This window comes from Protopterus annectens, chromosome 8.part1, assembly GCF_019279795.1.
Source record: "Protopterus annectens isolate FY-2018-M chromosome 8.part1, PAN1.0, whole genome shotgun sequence".
Taxonomy (NCBI): domain Eukaryota; kingdom Metazoa; phylum Chordata; order Ceratodontiformes; family Protopteridae; genus Protopterus; species Protopterus annectens.
Window position 1 is genome coordinate 198,612,956 of NC_056742.1, and position 14,476 is coordinate 198,627,431.

Below are 14,476 nucleotides of genomic sequence, written 5' to 3' on the forward strand. Positions count from 1 at the left end.
GCTATCTGGATGTACATTACCATTCAATTCACCTTGGGTAAATGCAGGCACACTGCTTCCTGCCATACTAACTGTTCTGTTTGTCAGTGCTATTAAGATGGTTTCAGTCATGCCTTTTTATATCACAGATACATCCCATTGTGTCTACTTCGGTATGTTCCCCCTAGGGATTGTGTACAGACTGTAGATGGAGGCTGCAGGACTGTACATCTACATTACTGACAGTTGATTACTTGTTATCTTGTGGCCCAGTCTGTGACTACTGTTGTGCTACTTGAAGGTCTTGGTCTGGACAGCAACATATGTACTCCTTTCCAGAATACTGTATACCTTTATCTGTTAGACAGTTGCATTACTCTGTCTAAACATATTTCAGAGTCTACACAGCTATATGACATGGCATACGGTATTGTAGTAGTGCACAAATGAAGCTTCCCCATGTATTCAAACCTGTGTGTGGTATTATATCTGTGACCTGTCTCTTGGTATATGTTGCAAGCAAGAGGTGTCACTTGTATGTTTGGCTCATACAGTATCCATGTGGCATGCTGGTGACTGTAGCCATAGTGGCTGTACCGTATTGTGTGCACCCTCTACATATGTTTCTCCCTACACATATGTCTGTGTGTGTATGTGCAATTACATATATATATATATATATATATATATATATATATATATATATATATAGATATGCATCTGCATATATATGTCTGTGTATATGAATCCTAGAAATGTTGAGTGGGTCCACATTGTACATCCTCTATGGTAGCCACACTGTACTGCATGATATGTTACTGATACTAGCCTGACAGCATACAGGTGGGGATGGAGTACTGTTAACATCCTGTGCCCATGTTGTGTCAGGTCCTGGGTTTGGAATTTGTGTTCCTTTGTCACTGTAGGGAGCAATGCTTTTGAGGCCATTCACAGGCACTACAACCTCCATTGCCCTACTTTGGCAGGTCTGCTGACATCATCAACTGTGAAATACACCTTTGGGGAATAAATATCCCATTAATCTCTATGGTGCATACTCTAACTGCGTAATGCTGTGGTGTGACAAACTAGTTAGGTAGGAGTTCTAATCCCGGCTATGACAAGTGTGTGTGTGTGTGTGTGTGTGTGTGCGTTTGTAATTCGTAACCTGTGTGGAGGTGGCTGTCACTGTGTAACACCTGGACTCATTGAGGAGCCTGTTTTGTAATTTTCCTGTATGGTGGCCATATTATAGGTCACATTATCCACCTTACAAGGATGACAGATGTCGATCAGCTGAGATGCTGGGGTGCCAGTCCACACCCCTACACATGATACAAGGCCTGGTGAACAAAGTAATCAACTAGTATTACACAGAGTACACTATGAACCTGTGTCTCATATGCAAACAAACTTGCCTAGATAACTGCCGCTATGTTGGAAGTACCCTGCATACTGTTCACAGATAGCAAGCATGGTGTGATTGTAGTGGGCTACAGATGGCATGGTACCCTGTCCATCAGTACAATAGGCACATAACTGAAGACAGTGCACCTTCACTATGATCCCCAATGGATGCCTACAACATCTGTGATGCCATCAATTGTGATCCACTAAGGAATGTCCATGAGCACGCCCTGCCACAAGAGGTCAGGAGTGGCACATGTGATGATAACAATCTGTGTACATAACATGGTCCAAACCCCCCAGGTAGGGTTCCACATGTCACTCTACATGCATGTGGGAGGTATGCACAGCCCAGACACCTTCCATGTCATGGACTAAGGAACACATACATGCCAAGCAATGCACAGCATTGCCCACATGCAATAGTTACCCAGGTGACTGAATGGTGAATACAATACCCAGCTGTGTGGGGAAACCAGATACTACACCCCTGAGCCACACTGCAAACCATTGTCATGTCGCCTGATGCCAAGGTATACCCATCAACTAGCCTTGTATATCCGTCTGGCACAGTCGACCACTACACACCCGTGAAGCAATGCACCCATGCATGTCAGTACTGGCACCCTGTGTCTGTATGTGTGTTGTATGTTCTCTATGACCACATTCACACTCACTACAACCCCATTGGCATACTGAAGCATGCTGTCTGATATCAGACACCTCCACATACCCTTTGCCTATATAACCTCTGTATAACCCCTGTGGTGCATGTGATACCTGCACAGTACTGTGTTGTGGCAATCTAACTAGTGATGAGTTGCATCTCTGGCCCTGCCAAGTGTGTCAATGTGTGTGCGTCTTTGTGAGAGTGTTGCTGTGTTGATGCTGACACCTGTTCATGTGGACAGGCACGTGCACTAGACCTACCGTGTGGCTACCATATCACTGTTGCAGATGTCACTCACCATCACATATACATTTGGAGGACTCCTCAACATGTAATGTATGTGGTGCATCCAATGACTGCTTAGACATGTGATAGCAGTACATAGTCAGTCAGGGGTTTGATACCTTGGACTGGTAGGTGTGTGACACAAACATGCTTACATTTTACTCTCCCAACCCTCCCTGACTTATATTTGCCTCTGTCTGCCTCTCTCAATCCGTCTCTGGTGGATGTGGAGACGTACACCTGCTTTGCTTAGGCAGCAGCATGTGTATTGTCAGTGATGCTCATGATCAGCTGATGGCTCTGCATGAATTGCAGCCCTCCTCTAGCTGATTGCATGTAGAACAGCTGTGGTAACATTCTCATAGTCAATTGCATGGAAACACACTCCAATATCTAGGAACATCATGTTGGTGTTGGGCCTTTTCATTCACTGTAAGCAGGAATTAGATCTGTTGTTTGGCAAACAGCATCGCAGAGTGATTGGTGACTTATCTCTGACAACATACACTGTGGAACCAAGCCAACACACAGGGGAGGGGATGTGCCTGTCTTGACTACAGACTGCAAGTGCTGCTATACTGCAGTTGGGGTAATGTTGGTTTAACAGGGTGTGTGTGGATATGGCTGTCCTACATGTTTTAATACTTGTCATGTCAGTGCTATGTTTATGAGGAAACCCCATCTGTAGGGTCATCTGCAGACTGGGCAGTGTGAGGTGCCTTGTGTTCCTTGTGTTACTCACAGAGCACCTATCTGTCAACTGCAGAAGATAGTGTGAGGATTGCAGTCAGTATATGATGACAGCCGGGAGAGTTACTGACTTCATATCCCTCATAGGACATATGTTACAACAAACCCTGTTATGACAGTAAATGTATGAGGTTATCACAGCAACATGTCAATATTGGCCCTGTGTCTGTGCCTCCAGCCACAACCCTGTCAACTTTTGTACATAGTTATGCAGTAGGGGGTGCATATATTCTCTATACCATATTCATTGACAGCATATCTGATAACAAGCCAGTGAGATATTGCACTGCTACACAGGTTATGTATAGTAGGGGTTATATTTGAGTAGATAGCTTGGGCATTCTGTGGTTGTGTGTACAGTACTGAGGTATGTGTAAGTCTGGTAATTGTCAATAGTGTGTGTATAGTGAATATGTACCTTGACCTGTGTAGAGACTGTAGTAGATGTCATTGTTCTTGGTCCTGTTCTATCTAATGTTACATGATGCTCCACTGTATGTCACCCTATCAGCTTACATGTTTGTATAGGCAAACGCACATGTCCCATACCACAGACAGGCATTGAAACACACTAAGTAGTGGCCCAGTATATGTAGGATTGGTGTTTGAGTGGCACATATGATGATGGTGTTGATCAGATAGTCCATATACTGTAATATTACGCTAGCTAACCTTATGTGGCTGTGTTCACATTGGTTGTGGTTTTGCACTTTCACACAGGTGTCTGTTACTCTGTGATATGACATGCCTGTATAGCCTGCTATCTATGCAAGAACATGTGTATTTCCACATAGGAGATGTAGGCCAGTGTTGAGCCAGTCTGCCTGTAGCCTGCACTGTGCTTTGTTACATGCCTAGCAGCTTACTGTACTTACCAGTAAGATGTCATGTCCAGATACTTACCAGATGTACTGCTGCAGGGCCACCAGAACAGTCATGTATGTCAGACAAAGCAGTGGGATGCTGTACAGATGTCTGTCACTAACTAGTGAGTAGTATATGTCCATGGCACCTCTGTACCAGTGGTTATTATGTGTGAGGGCAGACAGGGTTGTATACCCCTGGACTGACCAGAGTGTGTCAGACTGTCCAAATATAGTGGCCATATCTCAGCTGTAGTCCACAGGGGCATTATTGTGCTAGCAGTGGTACTGTACTATGATGTCCTAAGTATGTCTGTCAGTAGCCAATGACGCACATGTTAACAGCAGATGTGGCCTCCCACACACACCATTTCTGTGAAGACAATCCCTATTACAGTAGCAATAGTCTACAAATATACCTGCAATACATACCTGACATCCGCTTACACTGAGAGGTTGGGACTATTGAGTCTGAGGTAGGGCTCCACTCTATGTTGAGGACATAGGGTGAGCATATATGCATATATAATTATACATATATCCATATAGATATATACACATATACATATCTTGCTTAGTGTATGTCAACAGTTTTATACATATGTGCCTGGGATCCAGCCTCTGTCCTCCACCTACATACCAGGCTTTGCAAATATGACATGCTGTAAGGGGTTGTTATGTAGTAGGCTGTGTGTATGTCATGCTGTCATTCCTGCCATCACTCCACTACTGTTGTGACCCCCCCACACACACATACTGGGGGGTTGGGGCCATATATGTGTGGGCTTCACCTACACAATACATGTTCATAGGTTCATAGGTTCATAGGTTAGTACTAGGCTAACTGCCCTTGCGAGCCATTGAAAGCCTAGCCAATTATCTCTTGTGAGACTCAAACCCTGCACCTTGTGTTTGTAAGGCAAACACCTTAAACATTAGGCCACCCTTCCAACCCCATGTGTGCCCTAATGCACTCCAGAGGCCAGTGTATGTAACAGTGGTATATGGCCCAGTATTATTGAGTCTGGGGGGGTGCACCATAACTAACCTGGGCTGTTACAACATGTGTGGGTATCAGGGGTAAGCTGCCTTAAGGTATCTGGATGTACATTACCATACAATCCACCTTGGGTAAATGCAGGCCTACTGCCTCCTGCCATACAGAATGTTCTGTTTGTCATTGTGATTGTGATATTGTCAGTTATGCCTTGTTATGTAACAACAACATCCCATTGTGTCAACTGGGGTCTTTCCCCCTTAGGGATTGTGTACAGAGTGTAGATAGAGGCTTCTGAACTATACATCTGCATTATGTACTGTTGATTGTTTGGTATGCCGTGGCCTAGTCTGTCTTTACTATTGTAATACTGGAAGGCCACGGCATGAACAGCAACATATGTCAACCTTTCCAGACTACTGTATTAGTATAACTGTTTCACAGTTGCATTATTCTGTTCATATGGATGTCAGTGTCTAAACAGCTATATGACATGGCATATAGAACTGTCATAGTACACAAATAAAGCTTTCCCAATTATGCACACCTGTGTGTGGTGTTATATCCTTTGATATCACTGTGGGTATATGTTGCAGGCAATGAATGTCATTTTTATAGGTGGCTCATACAGTCCCCAGTTGGTACTATATATGTATCTTACTGTACACATCTCTGTGCATCTATGTGTAGTTACATATATATCTATATATATGTATATATATATATATATATATATATATATATATATATATATATATATATATATATGTATACTGTACCTGCATATATGTGTCTTTGTATATGTATCCTAGGGATGGCCATGTCGTGTCTGGACCCAGTTATGGGATCTGCAACACTTGTTAGTGTATTGCAGGGGGGACATGTTTGGCTGTGGGGGGGGGGTGTATACCTGTTTGTACAAGACGTATATTTTTTGGGGCCTTTCAACCCCATTAACGTTGCATGTGGACATATATGTTTTTGTTATTTCCCCATTGTTATCTATAGATGTATGTCCGTATATACCTAAAATAAGTGGTTAAGGTAAACTGTGCTTCCAAAATCCAGTCAAATAGCATAAAAACACTGGAAGCAACAGACCAAGGCTGCGATGTAAAAAAATACAAAAATTTATTTCCACAGCGCTTTTGTGGACCAAGCCACTTCATCAGACAATGATCATAACTTAAAAGCTCCTTTTATACCAGTTCAAGACAATTAAGCAAGTGCAAAAATCTCCACCTACATTTAAAGCAACAGAGCAGACAGCCATAAAAATTGCAATAACATGTCACAAACACAGTATCATATGTAAAAAAAATATAACAAATAAATATTATTACAACAACCAAAGTGAGTTCCTATACAAATGATAATTAAACATAGAATCATTTAAGCCAATCCCTTCCTAATAAAATGGGCTTAATGTTAATCTTGTCATTAAGTCCCTTCCCCATGCTGGCCTTGAGTCTTACAATCCATTCCAGTTCTTTTGTTTCCACTTTTAATTTTAGTTCTCCCCCTCTAAGACCACCTACCACCCTGTCAATTACCATGAAGACAAATTTATGTGCAACTTCATGAGCTTTGACATGTCTCGCTAGAGCATTGGTTTCCACTTCCCTCCCTATATCATACAGATGTTCACACATCTGATCACTCAGCCTTCTGGTTGTCATTTCAACATAAAATGACATGCAGTTCAAACAATGGGCCAAATATACAATATTACTGCTATTGCAGTTGGCTGAGAGTCTGAACCTAAAAGCTCTACCCGTATCTGGGTGTTTGAACTCCCCACTATCATCTATATAAGTACAATAATTACAACCATTACAGGGTAGGGTGGCACCTCGACCCATATCACCAACCTGTACATTCCCCTGTTGTAACCTGGGTCCACATAAAATCCTTTTCAAATTCTTCTTGTTCCTGAAAGTGTACCTCGGGGTCTCACCCACTAACTCCTTTACAGCATCATCACTGCATAAGATATTCCAGTTCCTGTGAAAAATATCTTGTAATTTTCTGGTATTACTAGAGTAGGTGACCGACATTCTACTGTTCGAGATGGCTGTCCATTATCAGAAAAATAAGGCCTCCCTGTAGCTCTCTGTCAGTGTATCCCCTGTGTAGAAACCTTGTTCTCAACTCAGCCAACTTACCTTCAAACTTATCATGGCTTGCTGTTAGCCTTGAAGTTCTCAGACCTTGGCCCCTGACAATATTTTTAAATATATTGTATATTTGGCCCATTGTCTGATATGTTTTGAATACATGAGGGTTATTCGTATCTAACATGGCTTAGTGGTAAATCACTTTAGCTATGGTGTGTAGGGTCCTGGGTTTGAGTCTAGCATAGGCTGTTTATTTTCTTGCTAGGCAGAACAAGGGTCGTCGGATACAGAGTGGTTAAAGCAATTTTAAGCAGTTGTAAGCAGGTTTGGGTGGGTTTGCACGACAGTAAGCACTGATAACTTCCAGTTACTGTTTCTCATACTCAGTCAGCTCCTGAATTGCTTAACCTGTGTAGGCATTGCTTACCCCTGTGCAAACAGGCTAAAACCTGTTTACTGCTGCTTAAGAGTGCTTATTCCCGCTTACCCTTGAACTAAATTCTTTAAAAGAAAAGAAAAAGGGGTTGATAGGAAAGTGGTGAAAAAAGGGGCACAAAGAGGGAAAGACAGTAGGGAAAATAGCCAGGGATGTGCAGGAAGGGTGTAGGGAAGGTCCATAGCTGCCCATTTCTTCTACAGCAACAGCTGTGCATATGCACTGAATTTGGAGGTAGATTCGGATACTCAAACCCCTGGGAGTGGGTGAGGACAACAATAATTTGTTGTGATGCCAATTAGACCAGATTACATGTGTCCAGTGGACACGTGTGTGAAATGGACAGCTATGTATGGGGCAAGATTTTTTTGTGGGAACAAATTGCCCTTTTTTTTTTCAGGTGAGAGTGGGATGTTGGGGAGGGGTAGTAGGTATATTTGGGGAGTTAGGTTGGGTAGGTTAACAGACAAGACAAACAAGAAGCATACAGGGGCAGTATATGGCACATGTGGGGGATAAACACCTTAGACAGGGAGGAGTATGTGGAAGTCGCAAGTCCATGAACTCCCAAATGGAAACAGTGGGACTGAGGTCCCCACCCATGGGTAGTCACCACTGCACTTTCATGGCCCCAAAGGTGGCCGTGCTGGGGGCTGGGTAGGACGGGCAGGCTAACCCTCTAGTTGCGCCACTCAGCCCTCAAGCTGGCATAGCTGGTCTCAAAATGCCCTATCGATCTCATTATGCATCACGGCCCAGACCTGAAGACAGGTGACAGGTTACTCTCCATCCCCGCTCCCAGTGGAGGGGCCATGCCCCATCCCCTGCGGCGGTTCCACCTGAAGATGGTGCAGGGCCTACAGAGGAGGAGGTCCCAGGCTGGGCCCCAGATGTGCTGGTGCTCGGTGCCATGGCCAGCTGTGGTGGGACAGGTGGGTCTGCATGGACCGGCTTTCTCATACGAGCTGTGGTGTTGCAGTTTAAGGACAGATATGGATTAGTAATAGTCAACTGCATTCAGGATTAGTTATAACAGCATGCATTGGTACACCCATTAACCCAAGACACCAAATTTAAACCAGTTGCATAGTGAGCAGAACACTTGCATATATGGAACAGCAGTGGCCATTACAACAGCATGCAGGTTTTATTGATGGCAACAGGCCACCGATATGGGTGTATTTCAACATGGCACATGCATAGAACCAAATGTGGATATTTATGAATCACTAGGACATATGTCCCAACATAAGTTTGGAGAGTAAACATACCCATTGAGGTGTATAATTGGGTTAATGTTGCATATATGATGGGGGCAAGAGAGAGAGTTTAATTAACAACTGATATATCCCTGTAGTTTTAACAGCTTTCTTAGTCACTGCAGTGATCTGTCCCTTACATGTATTATTACACTACCCATTGGCCTTACTTTGTACAATGGTATGTTTGTAGATTAGTATATACGTGGACTGTGTCTAACGTATAGTCTACACCTGTTATAGCTGTTGAGAAGACCTTTGTTAACACTACCTGACAATTTCTACATGTACTCCCAGATTCCATGTTGATGTTATACACATACCCCTCAATCCGTTATTGCACACACTCTGGTTGAGGCTTGACAGGATGCAGGTGTTACTGCGACATATTATGCAAATTGCTCTCATACACCTTGGGTGTATTGCTACAATGACAGGTTTTTATGTCATCACAGGCTGCCTACATTTCTTGGATCATCACACTGATTTCTCAGGGGAAAAGGGTACCAGGCAGCAGATCTGAGACATTTATCTGCGTGTGCTTGGCAGATCGGAACAGTTGAGGGGTATGAATATGCATACAGCTTACTATCTGAACATTTTGACGCAGTCTGTACAGTTGATGGTTATAATTATGCTTACAGCTTACTATCTGAACATTCTAGCAAAATCTGTACAGTTGTTGGGTCTAATTATGCATACAGCTTTCTATCTGGAAATTCTCACAAATACTGTAAAGCTGTGGGGTATGATTATGCGTACAACTTACTACCACTCTTGGGATTCAAACTCCTGTTGTGTGTGGTAAAAATATTGCAGTTAACATCACAGTACACTGTGCTATCAGGGAATTGGTGTAAAGCTTTCCAATGTTGTCTCTCTAAGTCTCCCTCCATTGTATAATATGACTAACCTCTTGTTATACAGAATTTCCTACACATTTTACCTGCGTTCCACTGTGTGGGTAACACTGCTTAATACAACAGTACTATTTATAGCATGCAACACTATAACATATTAAATCAGAGTATACACACGCACTCCAGGGGTTATACCTTTATTCACAGGATATGACAGTTTATGCAGGATTATTACTAACCTGCCTCATGATGCAGCCTTTGTAGCCTAGCAGCATGGGCTTGCTGGTTTAGAGCCCGCTCAGCTGTCAGAGAAATACAGTGACATTTAGCCATACCTATCCATAGTATACACAAGCTAGACAATTATTATATACTTAGTAGAATGGGTACTTACTCAGTACTGGGGCATCAGCCATCTGCCTGGGCTCCTGGATCCACTGTTCCAGTAGCACCCCCCTACTGACCTGCTCACCAGTCCAGGGGATACCTGTGGCACTAGTGAGGTCACGGGCGAGACTGTCCCATGCCTCCACTTTATACTGGGAGCCCTGGTATTGGCCCTGCAGGAGTCTCTGCTCATGGTGTTTGACCGGGAGCCACACCATGTATTTAGACTCATTAATGCCCCAACTGCATGGAAGATTAGAGAATCTGGGGGTTAATATTTTTTCTGAGGATAACACAAGCAGTCCAATAAAATAAAACATTTTAACACCCCATTTTGATTTTAAAAATGTTGAATTTTGTGACTAAGTTAATGATATTCAGAACATGCAATCATGAGAGTTCCAGTCTAAACTTTTACAAGGGAGTGTAGAAGGTCAAGAAATGAATGATAACAGTGGCATTTTATACAATTTCAGGTAAAACAGCTGAGAGGACAAAAATGTAAACAATAATGACTTCATTGATCACTTAAGCATTGTATGTGAGTATCCTTTTATTAGACTGTATGTCCTGGAAGAAAACTTGTGAAAGAGAAAGTGAAAACTACTGAGCCATATTGAGAAGGGATGTAGTCATATATCCTGTGTGACAAAAAGAATGCGCTAAGGTAAGGGATTAGTAATACGTAAATTACATAAGAGTGGATCTATGTGTCTTTCATATATTTGCTGGAGTCCAAATCTTTAACAAATTGAGGTTATTTGTAATAATCAATAAACATGATTGTTAAAGAACCTGACCTTACCCGTCTCACCTTCAACTCCCTGCAGACATGTTGAATAAATCTGAACTGCAGGCGAAAAGATGTGGAAGTATATAGTAGGGAATTACTTGGAAAGATATGGAAAGCAGTTTGAAAAAGTATGTATGTCCTATTGGGTAAAGAGTGATATTTATAACTGACTACCCCCCCCCCCACACCCCCAAACACACACATTGTGGCATCCAGTAGTATTTCACCACAGGTATATCTCTGTGGTAAAAATACAAGCCTACAAATATATATTTTAAACTAGGCTGCACCATGAAGGGAAGATTTGCAGGCACACCCCAGAACTTAGTATACTACCTAGAAGGTCACATCTTTATGGAGAAAAAGAAACTGCTATAAATTCATTTTCTTTGGATTTGCACAACCTCAGAGGTAATATTTTTAAAGAACAGGGGTTTAAGGGTACATGTTCCACACTAGAAGTGCAGAGGGCATTGCTTTCTTCAAAAGCACTTTCAAAATGTCTGTTCCTACATAATTGCATTGGTGACATGACAGTGAGATTGGGAAAACAGTTTGAGTGAAGCCGGTCTCAGGAGAATAAAGTAGATCAAGATGTATGCCTGTGTCTAACATATTCTCAATTGACATTTGTGAATAAAGGAAAACAAAAACATTTTATATGAGTGTGTGTGTGTGTGAGTGTGTGTGTGTGTGTGTGTGTGTGTGTGTGTGTGTGTGTGTGTGTGTGTGTGTGTGTGTGTGTGTGTGTGTGTGTGTGTGTGTGTGTGTGTGTGTGTGTGTGTGTGTGTGTGTGTGTGTGTGTGAGTGTACATGAGTTTGTTTGTACCCTACAGTATTGTTTTAGTAATCTGCAAAAGTCATTTGAAATTGTATGTGATACAGTGGGGGTACTTAGGCATTACTCCTTCATCATGAAGTGCAGTGGGTGAGTAGGGCAATAAAAATGACAGTAATATGTACAAGGGATGCTTTATTATTTGTGTGATTTCCAAAACCCTTGTGAAAATCTCCCTAGGTTGAGGAAAAGTTACCAATATGCCCTCTCTCCACACACACACACACACACACACACACACACACACTTACAATGGAAGTAGCTCGAACAAAGTTGGTATGTGTGTGTGTGTGTGTGTGTGTGTGTGTGTGTGTGTGTGTGTGTGTGTGTGTGTGTGTGTGTGTGTGTGTGTGTGTGTGTGTATGTGTGCATGTCTGTTTCATGTTTCTGTGTCTGTGTGTACTGACATGCACATGTTTATGAATATGTGTATGTATCTTTTGCATATATATACTCAACTGTACTGCTGCAACAATCAAAATTTTATTTAGGTCACCTTCAGCTTACAGAAAAACATTATAGACTAAAATATAACCCTGATAATCACTCTATCCTTAACCTTCGTATTTCAAACAAACCATCTAAAATATTTAGCCTTTACATACAAATTCCACTTCCTAGTGACCACCGTTTCATAACATTCAGCTGGTCTGCCACAAAAATGTATATTAGCAGTGTTGTCTAAAAAGTAGCAGTAATGGCATTATCCAAGACTGTCACACTGCCAACAGTAATTAACAGATGCAGCAATATGCTATAATCAAAACGCATGTGGCATCCTTGGGGAAGGCAAGTGAGTAAGCATTAAGCATTTACAGTATATTTGACAGCATTAAAATAAAGGGACGAAAGCAGCCACTTGGGAACTTTGACAATGAAAAGATACATAAGTCAACATGTCAAGTGTTGTCTTTCATAATGCTAAAACACCCCAGAAACACTGATCACTTATCAGAGTACAAGTGAAAGAATTGATGATTACTCACCTCTGCACCATACCAGGTTTAAGTTGTGGGAGCAGAGGGAGATCAGATTGCTGCAGGTAGTGCAACATCATTAAGCCAGAACAGAAATTATTTATCAGTCCCAATTTCCTTTAATCATTAGGCAAAAACAAAAAGAAAACTTCAGCAAAGCTAGAACTTCCAATGAGTGACCTCCCAAACCTCTTGTAACACAGGCACAAGGGATATATGCAAATGAGCCTTATGAAGATCAGGTGCTTCAGCTAATTGGCGATTCTTAATGCCCATGACTTGTTTCATCGCTTTACTGGACAATTTCAGGTCAGTAAAGCCAAACCCCACTAGCTGTGGATATGCATATTTCGGCCTTGTTATGACCTCGTCAGCACAGCACAAGCAGAGTGTTTGACTAAGCATTAGACACACAGGGCTGTTATACCCAGCTGATGTCCATTGTCATTAGAGTCACTGCAAAAATATCCCAAACAAACTAAAACAATGCTTGAGAAGGCCACTGAAAAAACAATCAGTAAAAACAAAAAGAAAACTCCAGCAAAGCTAGAACTTCCAATGAGTGACCTCCTAAACCTCTGGTTTCAGAGGCATATGGGATATATGCAAATGAGCCTTATGAACTTCAGGTATTTCAGCTAATTGGAAATTCTGAATGCCAATGACTTGTTTCATTGTTTTACTGGACAATTTCAGGCCAATAAAGCCAAACCTCACTAGCTGTGGGTATTCATATTTCAGCATTGTATGACCTTGTCAGCACAGCACAAACAGAGTGTTTGACTAAGCATTAGAAACACAGGGCTGCTATACCCAGCTGATGTCCATTATCATTAGAGCCACTGCAAAAATATCCCAAACAAACTAAAACAATGAGTGAGAAGGCCACTGAAAAAACAATCAGTAAAAACAAAAAGAAAACTCCAGCAAAGCTAGAACTTCCAATGAGTGACCTCCCAAATCTCTTGTATCAGAAGCACATGGGATATATGCAAATGAGCCTTATGAACATCAGGTGTTTCAGCTAATTGACGATTCTGAATGCCCATGACTTGTTTCATCGTTTTACTGGACAATTTCAGGCCAGTAAAGCCAAACCCCACTAGCTGTGGATATGCATATTTCAACCTTGTTATGATCTCGTCAGCACAGCACAAGCAGAGTGCTTGACTAAACATTAGAAACACAGGGCTGTTGGAAGTTCTAGCTTTGCTGGAGTTTTATTTTTGTTTTTACTGATTGGTTTTTCAGTGACCTTCTCACTCATTGTTTTAGATTTTTGCAGTGACCCTAATGATAATGGACATCAGCTGGGTATAACAGCCCTGTGTTTCTAATGCTTAGTCAAACACTCTGCTTGTGCTATGCTGACAAGGTCATAACAAGGCCGATATATGCACATATATATATATATATATATATATATATATATATATATATATATATATATATATGTGTGTGTGTGTGTGTGTGTGTGTGTGTGTGTGTGTGTGTGTGTGTGTGTGTGTGTGTGTGTATCCATGCATATGCATATGCACATACATACATACTGTGTGTGTGTGTGTGTGTGTGTGTGTGTGTGTTTATTTTATATATATATATATATATATATATATATATATATATATATATATACACACATGTATATACAGAGCGAGAGATGCATGAGTTGTGTACATATAGATATAGATATGATTTATATCAACATAACACTATGTAAAGTGGTTAGGAATTGCTAGAACTGAAAGATCAGAATATAAATAAAACAGCAAGGTATGAGCATGAACCCAGCCCCCTTTTTCTCATTTTTTGTGTAAGGGGCTGGGGTAACACATCAAGACTGATCATCATTTAGAGC